Genomic DNA, 12,153 nt, shown 5'->3' on the forward strand with positions numbered 1-12,153 from the left:
AGCGGCTACATTATGCATGAGTATCTACACGACCATGCGCACGTGTATCTCTGCACAAATCAAACTTTGTTGACTGTCAACTCAGTAATACATATATTTCAGGCAAGCTGTTAAATAGGCAAATCTCTTTAAAGTGATTTTGTCGGTTTGCATTCACTTCATAAACTCAATTTGATCTAAAGATGTACAAATATCACCAGTCATTTAAAAAAAAAAGAAGAAAAAAAAGGCCTCTTATTCATACCGACACTGCATTGCCCATTTGGTGTACAAAAGTCATACTTATGAAAAACTACAAGCACCAATTCTCATTAAATATCTAGCGGTGTTAAGCACTTACCTTAAAGTTGGTTTATTGCATTGAACGTTACCCTTGAAAGCAACATGAAGCGTTACATTAGACCGGATAAGCAAAACCACGAGTCTGCTGCTCCCTCCCTGCAGCCGAGCTGCTTCTTGTGCGTGAAGAGGACGGGGACCAGCGCCATCTTGTTTCCTTTACTCCCGCGCTGCGTCGGGGCCACAACCAAAAACTCAAACCCCCGTCATCTGTTCCTTCTCGACGTCTCCGCTTGGATATCGTCCCGTTTTCACTCTCTTTACTTGTCCAGGAGCTTAACCAGGCTCTGGCGAAGGTCGTTAAGGTCGAAGATCTTGATGTCCAGGATTTCAATGGCCCTCTGGATTTCGGAGTCCATGCGATCCCGGTCCTCCAGGGAGTTATTCAGGTTCTGCTCCGAGTTCTGGATGCGGTGCTCCAACTCTGCGTTGCGTATCTCCGTCTCCTGCGGAGGAGAGTAAAGCTGCTGGATCATTCCCCGTTTTCTCAATAAAAGCGCGCATCATGCATCACGTTGTCGTAGTTTTCTCACTCCTACCCGTAATCTGTGAATGGCCTCGTCCCTGTCGCGTTCCATCTCGTGGTACTCGACTTTCTTGCTTTGCAAAATGTGGATTTCCTGGAAAAGTAAAGAAAAAGGTACACTTTTGAGTATCTGTTCAAGTAATCTTTGAACTTCGTAGCTTCTCCCAGGCTGATAATGGAAAACAAGGAGCTCTCACCTCATCTTTGGCCTTCAGCAGGGCCTCCAGCTCCTCCAGGGACTGAGTCAGCTCATCTTTCAGCAGGTCGCTGGGGCCGTGGCCGCCATGGGCCTCTAGTTCAGCCACCTTTCACCACACAGAAAGTCACATTCATGGAGGATATGTCTTCACGTGGACATCTTAGCATTCAGTGTCGTTTAATTCAATTAAAAGAGGGGAGACGGTCTTTGACACCAAAGTTTTAACGAGGCTTTAATGATTCTCTTATTTTTGCTTTTCTTTACCGATGACTGAATCCTTTTGTCATTTGTGTTTTATTCAATGGCCCCTCACATGTTTTACAAAACGTAAAGTAGAATAAAAGCCGTGTCACAGGATTCATCGAGAAGCAGAGGAACCGTGTTATCGTTATCAGGTGAACAGGAGTGAAATCTTTTCTGCCGTCTCATCTGGGTCTCACCCGTCAGATAAAACAGAAGGACAACTTCTAAGAGACAGGCGGGATTATTTTAAACCATGTATGGCAGAGACTCGAAGAGCGGTAGAAAGAATAAAAAAGAGAGAGAGAGAGAGAGAGAGAAGCGAGTGGATGCCAGCTCCCTCTGGTGATTTTTCATTTTTTCCTAACTGGGGCATTGAAAGTAGGATATTGCTGTCCTACAAACCTCTCTCTCTCTCTCTCTCTCTCTCTCTCTCTCTCTCTCTCTCTCTCTCTCTTTCTCTCTCTCTCTCTCTCCCTCTCCCTCTCCCTCTCCCTCTCCCTCTCTCTTTCTCGCCACCCCAGAGACGTGAACCATTTTCAGCCACCTGGTCGTCCCTTCTTCTGATAGAGGGAACCAGCTCGGTCCAAAGAGACGCAGACAGGGTTGTGTGAATTCATTTGTTGATGAGGACCAAAACGGGGGAAAAGTGTTTCTTGTTGAAATACCAGACGAGTGGATGATTAAAAAAATGAGTGATCGATACTGTAAAGCCGGGCTATAATGGAAAGCTATCCAGGTATTAAAGCATTGAAATCAGAAAGGTTTGTGATTGTCAGCTTGAGGCAAGGGTCGGTCCCAGAGGAACCAGCAACCAGCAACCAGCAACCAGCAAATGGGAAAATACCTTTTATTGATGAGTGAGGATTGAGGGGCCAGAGGCGTCTAAATTCACTGGAACTTGAGAGGTTATTCAAGCGTAAAATACACATAAGATTCTGGTTATTTAGACCGAGCTCCCTTCTGGTGAAATGTGACATCGCCATGTGCCTGGTGAACCGGTTTAACCAGCAGGGGAAGGCCGGTGCTGCACCCTTTAAAAACAAACTGTCCACAAACACGTCCTCCTTCGGGTTTGCAACTTTCATTAAAAACAAATCCCACGGTTACAAACACAAGCACACGCTTTTGAGGAATTGTCTGGAAACGAGTAGACGCACCAAACTCAGAAAAAGGGGGAAACGATGCCCCCCCCCCCCGGCCCCTTCTGGAGCCAGAGCGGAGAGGGGGAGCTCACCAGCAAGCGTCTGGTGGCTCGGCCTTGCCATATGGGACTCGGCCGGGCACAGCCTGAAACAATTCACAGAGCTGCCGCCCTGTGGGCCCCCACACCCACTCGCAGGAGGAGGGGGGGGGGGCATCGGGGTCGGGTACAATGTCAGCCGGACAGCAAGCAATGGTCGCGGACCGAGCAGTGCCGACAATTTAGATTGTATGATAACCGTGAACTTTAATATAGCGTGGTTGCTCTCGTTTTCACAAGGTGAAAACTCACAGTGGACGACTTTGAGGTTCACGTGAGCTGCATGTCTCTAAACCGCTGAAGGACCCGAGCGTGGATTTGTGAACTGATACTTTACCGTTATAGAGGATTAAAATGTTAAAATGAACTATTATAACATTATCATTTTTAAATCTCCTTGATGGAAAACCGAGCTCATTTGAAGTGATATGTATGACATCCGGGCATCTTTTAACTCTTGATTTAATCCCCATGTAGTTATTTTAGGAAAGCTAAGCTAATATGTGACAAGATATATTGTAAATACTTTTAAAGTAATACGTAGTAGTGCATGAGAAGGATGTGAAGTCAGCAACCTCCTAATGATGACTGTTATGAAGCTACAGACGTTCAACTAGGATGTGGGATGATTTTTGTCTTTTTAATTATTATCTTAATAATGACAAATTGAGTGTTCAGGTTATGCACACTGCAAAACGCCTCCTGTACCTGTGGGACACAGTGGAGGCTCACCTGCTCTCGGAGTCTGTCCGTCTCCTCCTGATACGCCGCCAGCTGTTTCTTCCACTGCTCCACGTTAGCGTTAGCCTCGTGCAAAGCTGCCACCAGCTTGGTGTTGCTGTCCTGCAGAGTGAAGAGCTCTGCATCCAGGTTCATCTCACAGATCGACCTAAAACACACATATCACATGATACATAGCGGGCACGTGAGCCTTTTACGATAATATGACATACGACACATACTTATGATACATGTTTTAAGCCAAATGCTGAAAGCTAAGTCTTGTCTATCGCGTTGCCAAACCGAGGTCGGCCGCCTGCAGCTGCACATCCAACGGTCCAGACTGGAGGTCACTTCACAGTTCTCATAGCAAAGCTAATATACACTAATTAAAATCCCCAGAGTGCAAACAAGAGGACCAAACTGTTCCTATGGTAGTCCTCTAATCCTGGAGGATTGACTATCTGAAAGTCATCTTAATCCACAGACTCAATGTGACACTACGGCTATTTTTTTAAGGATATTAGAGTGCTGACATGGTCCGAGAACCACAAAAAAAGGAGAAAATAGTCATCCTTAACCAAGTGTATTGCGTTGTTTTCCCCGTAATGATAATATCCTGCCGACAAATGTTGCGTGGCAGAAAGCTGAGTCTTCATTGAGGCCGCGTTTACAATGTTTTGAGTCACAATACTTTCTCCAACAGACCGATTCGGCTCTCTCACAAGGTACGGGGACACTTATAAACCACTTCTACACATTTCAAAAGAGACATTGACATCGTAGCACGCAAGCAAGTCCCATCATATCCGGCATGAGCCGCAGGAAAGAGTCAGATTCTCTCTCCGCTTTTGATTCGTCGCTTTTACATCTAGAAAGCTTGCGGTTGTCCCATGGCAACAGTTTTCCATGGTAACCATTAAGGAGCAGCTTCCCGTTGTGGTAATTGGCCTGCAGGATGTAAAAGCTCTATGGGCGGCTCAAACCGACTGAACAAGGAGATGTTTACGAGCTTTATTTGATGTTATTAATGAGCAAAAGCCTCAACAATGGCCTCTTCACGGACTCGAGAAGCTTAAGAGATCGAACAACGTCGAACTGTTATTAACCCTGGAAATGAAAAACCGTGTTAATACTCGGTGAACTCTGCTGGGAAAATGTTAAAAGGTGACAACACAAAGGTGCAATCAATAGCAGCGATTCTATGAAATCTGGAGCAACCTCGAATTACAAAATCTGACATTTTCCAAACTGCAACATGAGCACATCACAATGAATAAGATAACTATTGGTACAGAACGGCATAATTACTAACATTTCTGTAATATTATTCGGACTATTACACAGCTTTTTACATGGAGACACGGCAGTATGACCTGCACATAATCTACAGGTATCATCTGTCTTCATAGGTTGACGTTTTCTGAAGCTTTCAGCATCATTGGGAGTTTGCATCGCATGACTGAAATTCCATATTTAACCTTTTGGAAAATTTAAGTCCCAGCATGCTCCATAAAGACAATCTTTTTGGCATAAAATACGTATTTTTTTCCATTTTTGGACTGAAACTCCTTCCTAACAGGCTAAGACTTTGTTTTATTGTGATTTTTGTTGCAGATTCTGATTCTTTAGGTCCTAATCTTTGCAAAAATGTGTCTTATTGACGCTCAAGGAGGCATTTTTGGGGAATCTGGCTCATATCATGCTGGATTTGCATAGTTCATACGATCAAAATATCTTTTAAAAGTGATTTTTTTGCAGATATACATTTTTTCCCCAAGTCTTTGCTGAACAAATACATACAATAAACACAATTATTGTTTTTAATTTGGGGTGTGAGCCTTGTACAAAGTGAGAGATATTTTATATGTTTTTCATCTGTTTTCAAATCCCAATGCCGACACACAATCAACAAAGCGAAACCAGATTCTTAACACCTCCACAAAACAAGCGCTTCTCAAAGGGATTCTTATCCGTTTGAACAGAAAGTGAGATTGGTGTGTGTGTGTGTGTGTGTGTGTGTGTGTGTGTGTGTGTGTGTTACCCTTCAGAGAGCATCTTCTTGATGCGCTCCTTCTCAGCGGAGAGGGTGATGTCGGCGCTCTGGCTGCGGAACAGCTTGTCCTCGGGTCCGTTCACACACATCACCGGTGGAGACTGGAGTTCATCAGAGAGGTCCTGAGAAACACATCAGTAAATGGACTCTACTGGTAGCGCACACAGCGCTACACAACACCAAAGAGTTATTCAGACTTAAAAGATCTCTTTCACATCAAAGTCAAGTGAAGATTACTCAATGATTCAATCAAAAAAACACACTGAAATAAAGGAAAGCCGTGCAGCAGAACTACTTTTTTTGCCTGAGGTCTGGGAGGACTCGTGGTGATGTGAGCTCTTTATTATTGTGCTGTCTGTTTTATGATTAAATAAGAGCTATGAGGCCATCACAGCAGGTGTAAACAAGTATATTTTCACACATATTTCTGTTTTTCTTCAGTTTCTGTTTTGTGTGCCAGTAAAGATTTAAAAAACGACAGACTCACCTGTGAGAACTACAGAGGAAATCAATCAGGTGGAGCGAGAAAAAGCACAGACAAAGAGAAACATGTCATCACAAAGCTCACCGCAAGCAGCTGTGCACTTAGCAAGCATCGAGCACAACTCATTGATGCAGTTGGCGAGAGTCTGCAGCGTCTCCGACGCGCTCGTCCAATCGATGAAGACGCAGCGCGAGAGACACCACTTGGAATCTGTTCAGCCGTAGAATTAAAAGGAAATTGGCATGTTCCTCATGGCCGAGCAGATGCAACTGATTGGTAATTATTCTCTATTGATCAAAGGAGCCTCGAGCTGACTACATTTTCATGATCACGGTGTTTGGAGTCCGAGGCTTCTCGACAGAAGAGGAAGCGTCGCGGCGTCGAGCGGCACGGGGGATAATTTTACCGTCGTCCTAGTTTTCCTCACTTTGTCTTACCTCTGAGACAAGTGACCCAGCTCATCCTTCCTTTCTCTCTCTTTTTCCATCCCTCCTTTGATTTAAATAACAGTGGCCATTTCTAATAGCTGAATTGCTGCAAAGTAACAGAGGTGCATTTGTCTAACCTTGGTCAGTGCCGCTTCTATCCTAAAATGACATGAATGCATCACTGGATGTTTCTGACTGTGGCTCGCTCTACTTTCATGTGTTGTTTTTTTTTATCCCCCTCACCTGCGGAGCAGCGATGGTCAGCGCTGTGTTGGCCAGCTCTTTATCCTGCGATTTTTCTCGCGCCAGCCGAGCTGCATCCTTCACCTCCTTAAACTTATCTGAGAACTTTTCAAAAAAAGAGGACAAGTGACAAACCGTCTCAGGTAATGAAACATTAATAATGCAGCACCAGTCGGCCTCTGGAAATGTGGAACGATTGAGAGGATTAGATGAATGAAATGGATTTCCTCATGCGTTATATCAGTGCTTTGACCTTTGTTGACATTGGGTTTGTTTACCTGATGCAGCTGTTGCTCTGTGGCAAAACCAAGTCCGTACACAGTGTTGGCCCGGCTGTCCGCCCACTGACCGAACTTCTGAGACGTCTTGGTGAAGGTCATGCTGGGTGTGACGGTGCAGTTGATGATCGCCTGCCAATGCAGAAAAGAATAAAAAAAGATTGTCCCTTCATGTCGGTGCACAGCGGTGAACACCAGCAGCTACACAATGTATTGTTTTCTCTCAAAATATAGCTGAAATAATGTGTGACAAGAGATATTTAAATTACTTAAGAGTGTGTGAGAATGATGTGAAGGCAGAAACACTTGCATCTCCACACACCTGTAGTAATGCTATATATTGTGTTAATTTCTGCATTATTCATATATACTTGTGCAGGAAAAAAAGCACTGAATCAACCCAAAACAGCATCAGACAATTGATTGATTGAATGACTGAAAATGTTAATATAATGTGACATTTAAATATTGTTGAATATACATATATACATTTTGCAGTTGGGATTTCTCCTTTTGGATTCTGCAGCCGTAAATAACAAAAATAAATAAATCAAATGAAACTACTGCTGAGAGGTTTGATTATTTCGTTTCCTCCTGTAACTTAAGTGTCATTGTTTGCACGCCGCAGCTCCATGAACCTTCATGTTCGACATGAGGAGAATGCAGGGAAACATCTGTGCTGGTGGTGACGTTTGTGAAGCAGGAGCTTTCCTCTGGGATTCCTGTCAATAATCTATTTTTAAGCACTTCCTCCCTTGAGACACATTTGTTCTTTTGAATATGAATCAAAAACTAAAAGCTCGGCCACGTCACAATTATTGTCTTATTGTTCAGAGTAAATTCAGAGTAGAGGCGACCACCTCTCTCTCTCTCTCTCCACGTGAGAAAAACGATTAGAGCGGACCTATTTATAAACCTTTTTACGTCATCTCCAGCCTTAAAAAATGGACCCTATTTAAAACCCCGGCATTGCAGGGCAATGGCAGCTTAGGAGCTTTTTTTTGTCCTTTTCTCTCTCTCTCTCTCTCTCTCTCTAAAATTTTTAAATGAACACAACAGTCTCCGTTTCTGCGGTGAAATGTTTGACATAACGTGTTGGACGGCGGCGACGGCGGTAAAGATTATAGCGGAGGCAGACACCAGTCCTGGCAGGATTGGGCTGCTGAGCGACCAACTGCCACCCTGCAAAGCCTTCTGGGAGTCAGAAATGTGGGTCAGACCAGAGGTGCTCAGAGGAGATCAGATAGACCCCCTCCTCTCCCTCCCTTCCTCTTCCTCCCCCTCAATTGATGTGGCCTCTTCCTCATAATCTAAATCCAAAGGCCTGCGAGAAAAACGCTCTGGCTGCTGATTTGTTGACACCCACTGAGGGTTTTTTATACTTTTTTTTTTTTTAACCTTACAGATTTTCTTGTCGGACGACGGTCGACGAAAATGTATGTTTTGTTTGGACAAAAGCGTCTGTTAGAAATCATCTTGGTCAGCAAATAATAACACTACTTTTAGAAAATCCCTCAGAAATTGGGTCTTTTTTGTTAAAGCTACTGGAACTATTTGATGTGTCTTTCGCATGGTTTTCTGTCGTTCTCCTCACCTTGGAACCGCCCACACTGATGATGCGGTACACGTTACGGTTGGCGTCGTAGAAGAAGGACACGGTGACGGCATGTTTGCTGGCGGGGATCCAGTTCCTCTTGGTGGCGGGGTCGATCTGGAAAACATGGGCCCGGGCACTGAAGATCGGCTGCTCCCTACAGGAGGAGGAGGAAGAGGAGGAGGAGGAGGAGGAGGAAGAAGCACACGGACGATGAAACAATTGTTTGCTTATGGAAATATCAAAAAGCAAAAACACTTTCACACACACACAATGAAAAAGTAGCTGAATATATTGTAGTTAACTTGGATGTTCACTTTGAGGAAGTTCTGCACGTTTTAAAATCATGGGAAATGAGACAAAGAGGCTTTTTGCATTTGATTTGAGCATTAAAACATTTAAACTGCCCTCCATTAAAACCCACTATCATGCAACTCTTTTCAAATTGTGTTGTGATCCTTCAGTATTGTCGTAGCGGTGCGTCTCCATCTGTATCGCTGCCATCCAGGGACAGATGCTGGAATCCTCCTTTGGCTTTCTCTCACACTTTTCCCCGCGTCATTCACCATAAAGGGCTGTGACTTCGCTTGGCAAAGGATGTTGACTGAAACGCTCTGGACCCTCTCGGAGTCATTCACCCTCCACCCTCTGCTCTGCCCTCGCCAGTATTTGCAGAGATGTATCCTGGATACGAGGTAAATATATCAAAGCAACAAAGTCCCTAGTGTTGGGAGGAGGTTTAGCCACAGTCATGTGGTATGAGTAGCAAGCCTGCTAAAGGTCTTTCTCCATTTTTAACTCCTTTGTTCCTCTTTAGCTGGTGTCCAGTCTGTGCATTTACAGCAGTGTACTCTCACTTTGATTTAAAATAAAGCAACTATAATCTAGTCTAAATATGTAACCAAATAACCAAATTTCACTTTGACATTCACTGAAGTCACATAGGCTATCAAACTGTTGGTGTTTTTCTGCTGGGTACGGAGCTATCTGAACCGATGCAAAGGCAGAAACAAGACACGGTCTGCAGTCGTGCTAGCAACCCTTCGGCCTGACAATGACATGAGCATGTGAGCATGACAATGCTCACATGTGGATGTCGACCAGGTGTAATGTTGACCATGTTCACCATCTTACTAACATTTTCTAATTAGCAATGAACACACATACGCACATTTTGACCTGCTGGTAGCACTAGCAGGTCAAACTGGACTGAGTATCTCGTCCATGCTTTCACAACACACTAACGGTGAGCTTCAGACATAATGTGGTGTTCGCTGGAAACAGCTTCTCTCTGAAATGTCTTGAAGATATGCTAATGTTTTTCTGCTACAGACAATTGTGGCATTGATAAGACTCAAGAAAGAAAAGTATCACAGCAAGATGCTGCTGTTCATGACTCTCATATATTTACCATCAGTCTCCACCTCTTCAAAAAAACTGCATAAAAAGGGTGCCGAGCTCAAATACGACACGGCTAAAAGCAGGATGATTCTTCTCCTGCGCAGTATTGGATGTTGCAGCAGCTGTTCCCAATAGAAGTGCATTAGCTTGGCCAGTCATTGTACATTTATATTTGACCCCATTATTGACACACACATTTCTCGGTGCAGGAGATAATGTTGAAAGAAGAAGCAAAGTAAAGATGTTGACATGAACGTGGCATTTCAATGGCTGACCCACTTCAATCTGATGTCTGGTAATAACAGGCACCATAATTCTCCTTCTCATTTGACAGTAATCCTCCCCGTTGTCAGTGGATCGCATGCTGCAGCCCCTGATCTACTGATCTGAGGTCTGACTGCGACCATGAGTGCCGTTTTGAAGCTGGGAGTGAGTTTGGGCTCTGGCTTCCTGTCGGCATACATTTGACTTATTATAGGGAACGAGAAGCAGCACAACGTAAAGACACATACAATATTTTAAAGAAGCATCAAGTTGAGGGTCTTGTGCAACACTGTTAAAAACAAGAGTGATCAAATTTGAAGCAGCTGAGGTTGAGCTATCCTGACTTTTACTCCCTGTCATGAGTTAAGCTTCCTACAGTTCCCAGAATGCAGTTCACCGGCAAATTTGATTTTACTTCCCCTGCTTGTTAACGCCCTCATCTTTCAAACTCCATGACCCCAGTTTTAAAAAAAAGGTTATATTGTAGGTTTTAATTACAACAAACTATATGTGTATTACATACTAGTGTGTGTTGTGTTATTTACATTGTTGAAGACAAAATGTGAGAATAATAAAGTATCCATCCATCCATCACCTTGGACATCGTAAGGCTTTTCATATGAAGTAAATTCATTGTGGTGGTTTACATCCTAAAATGCTGGATTTGTTGTTTATTAATATGTCTGATTAATTCCACGAGGGATGGGTTAAATAAATGTTCAGGTATAAAAAAATACACTTCATTATTCCACTGACCAAACTGGGGCTGAAACAATCGGGTTCATTATCAGTATTGCTGACTATTTGCTCCAAAAAAAAAAAGCTAATTCTTTTCAAGTGTCCGAGCAACCGTCTGAAGCTTAAAGATATTACATAAACTATAAGACAAAGAAAACAGCAACTCTTCAGTTGTCGTTGGTTTGCGATGTTCTGTCACTCGACCTTCATCCTCAGCAGATGGATGTGTGCTCCCGGGCTTAATGGGGGTCTTTAAGCATAACAAAGCCTGGCAGTGATTGGACGGGGGACGCGGCTGTCCCTCATCATGAACCCCTCCACTAATTCCTCCTACAATCTTCAGCATCCACAATCTGCTTTACTGGGTTTGACTCTTGATCTAAATATGTTTTAGACCCATTTCTCAGTAAATGCAGGGTTGCTAGTTGTATTTGCCACCAATCCTCCAGTTTTGCCAGAAGAAAATGAAGTGAGTCTTTAAATAATCTATCTAAAAGACGGCAGTGGAACAATATCTGGCGACACAACCGTCTGTGGCAGTTCACAGCTGTTATTATACACATATTCTACAAAATCAGAGAGAATTTTTTTACAATAATTGTAAAGAAAATGAGCAATTTCATGCAATTGTGATCCCGCGTAATCCTCTGCACGATTGCTCCTTGTCTTTCCTTAGTTACAACTACACTTAATTACTAAGAATTATGGATCAGATGGTATAAACACTCACAGAAGATGTGCCAAGAGTGAAGTGACCCTGAATCTGTGTCAGTACAAGGGGCTAAAAGAAACCACTGCTCCACATGCACTGCAGACAAAATCATGTGATTGCATGCAAGATTACTAAATCTGTTTCAGAATGACATTTATTGTGTTAATGCCATTAAACCTATCAACTTTCTTCAATTTAAGAATGACTTTCCACTGTTTATGAATCAATTTGTTTGTTTTTTCAGTCATGTGGTCAGAGTACAATATTAAATGTCACATTGGGGACAAGACACTGCCACTCAAAGTGTCCTTACCTTTCTCTGTGGTGAGGAAACATCTTACAAGGTTACCTAGACTTCTTTTCTACAACACAAAGAGAGAGTCCAATCATTCACAAGTATTGTATCTGGGTCACAATGTGAGCAGAACCCTCTGCTATCAGATGTCATAATTAAGTAGGCACGCTTACCCCATTTCGGTGTAAACCCTTGGTGAGTCCGTGTTGTATCCAGCAATCATTCCGCGCTGCTGTCGGCGTCCCAGTCTCCTGTTTCTTCCCGTCTGAGCGACCAGATGCTTTCCTCTCCGGGGGGGGAGGAGGAAGGAGGGAGGAGGGAGGGGGGTCGCTGCACCGCGAGCCTGCTGCAGCCCGCAGAGTCTTCGCACCGTCCCGTCCGGGCCACCGGCGT

General features: G+C 43.6%; 1 pseudogene; it reads right to left on the bottom strand.

Moving 5' to 3' along the window:
* Positions 1-328: 328 nt before the first annotated feature.
* Positions 329-11,801, bottom strand: LOC137799522 (homer protein homolog 3-like; annotated as a pseudogene).
* Positions 11,802-12,153: the final 352 nt, after the last annotated feature.

The sequence above is a fragment of the Clinocottus analis genome, unplaced genomic scaffold (assembly GCF_023055335.1).
Source record: "Clinocottus analis isolate CAN_PGR_092001 unplaced genomic scaffold, fCliAna1.0.p SCAF_359, whole genome shotgun sequence".
Classification (NCBI taxonomy): Eukaryota; Metazoa; Chordata; class Actinopteri; order Perciformes; family Cottidae; genus Clinocottus; species Clinocottus analis.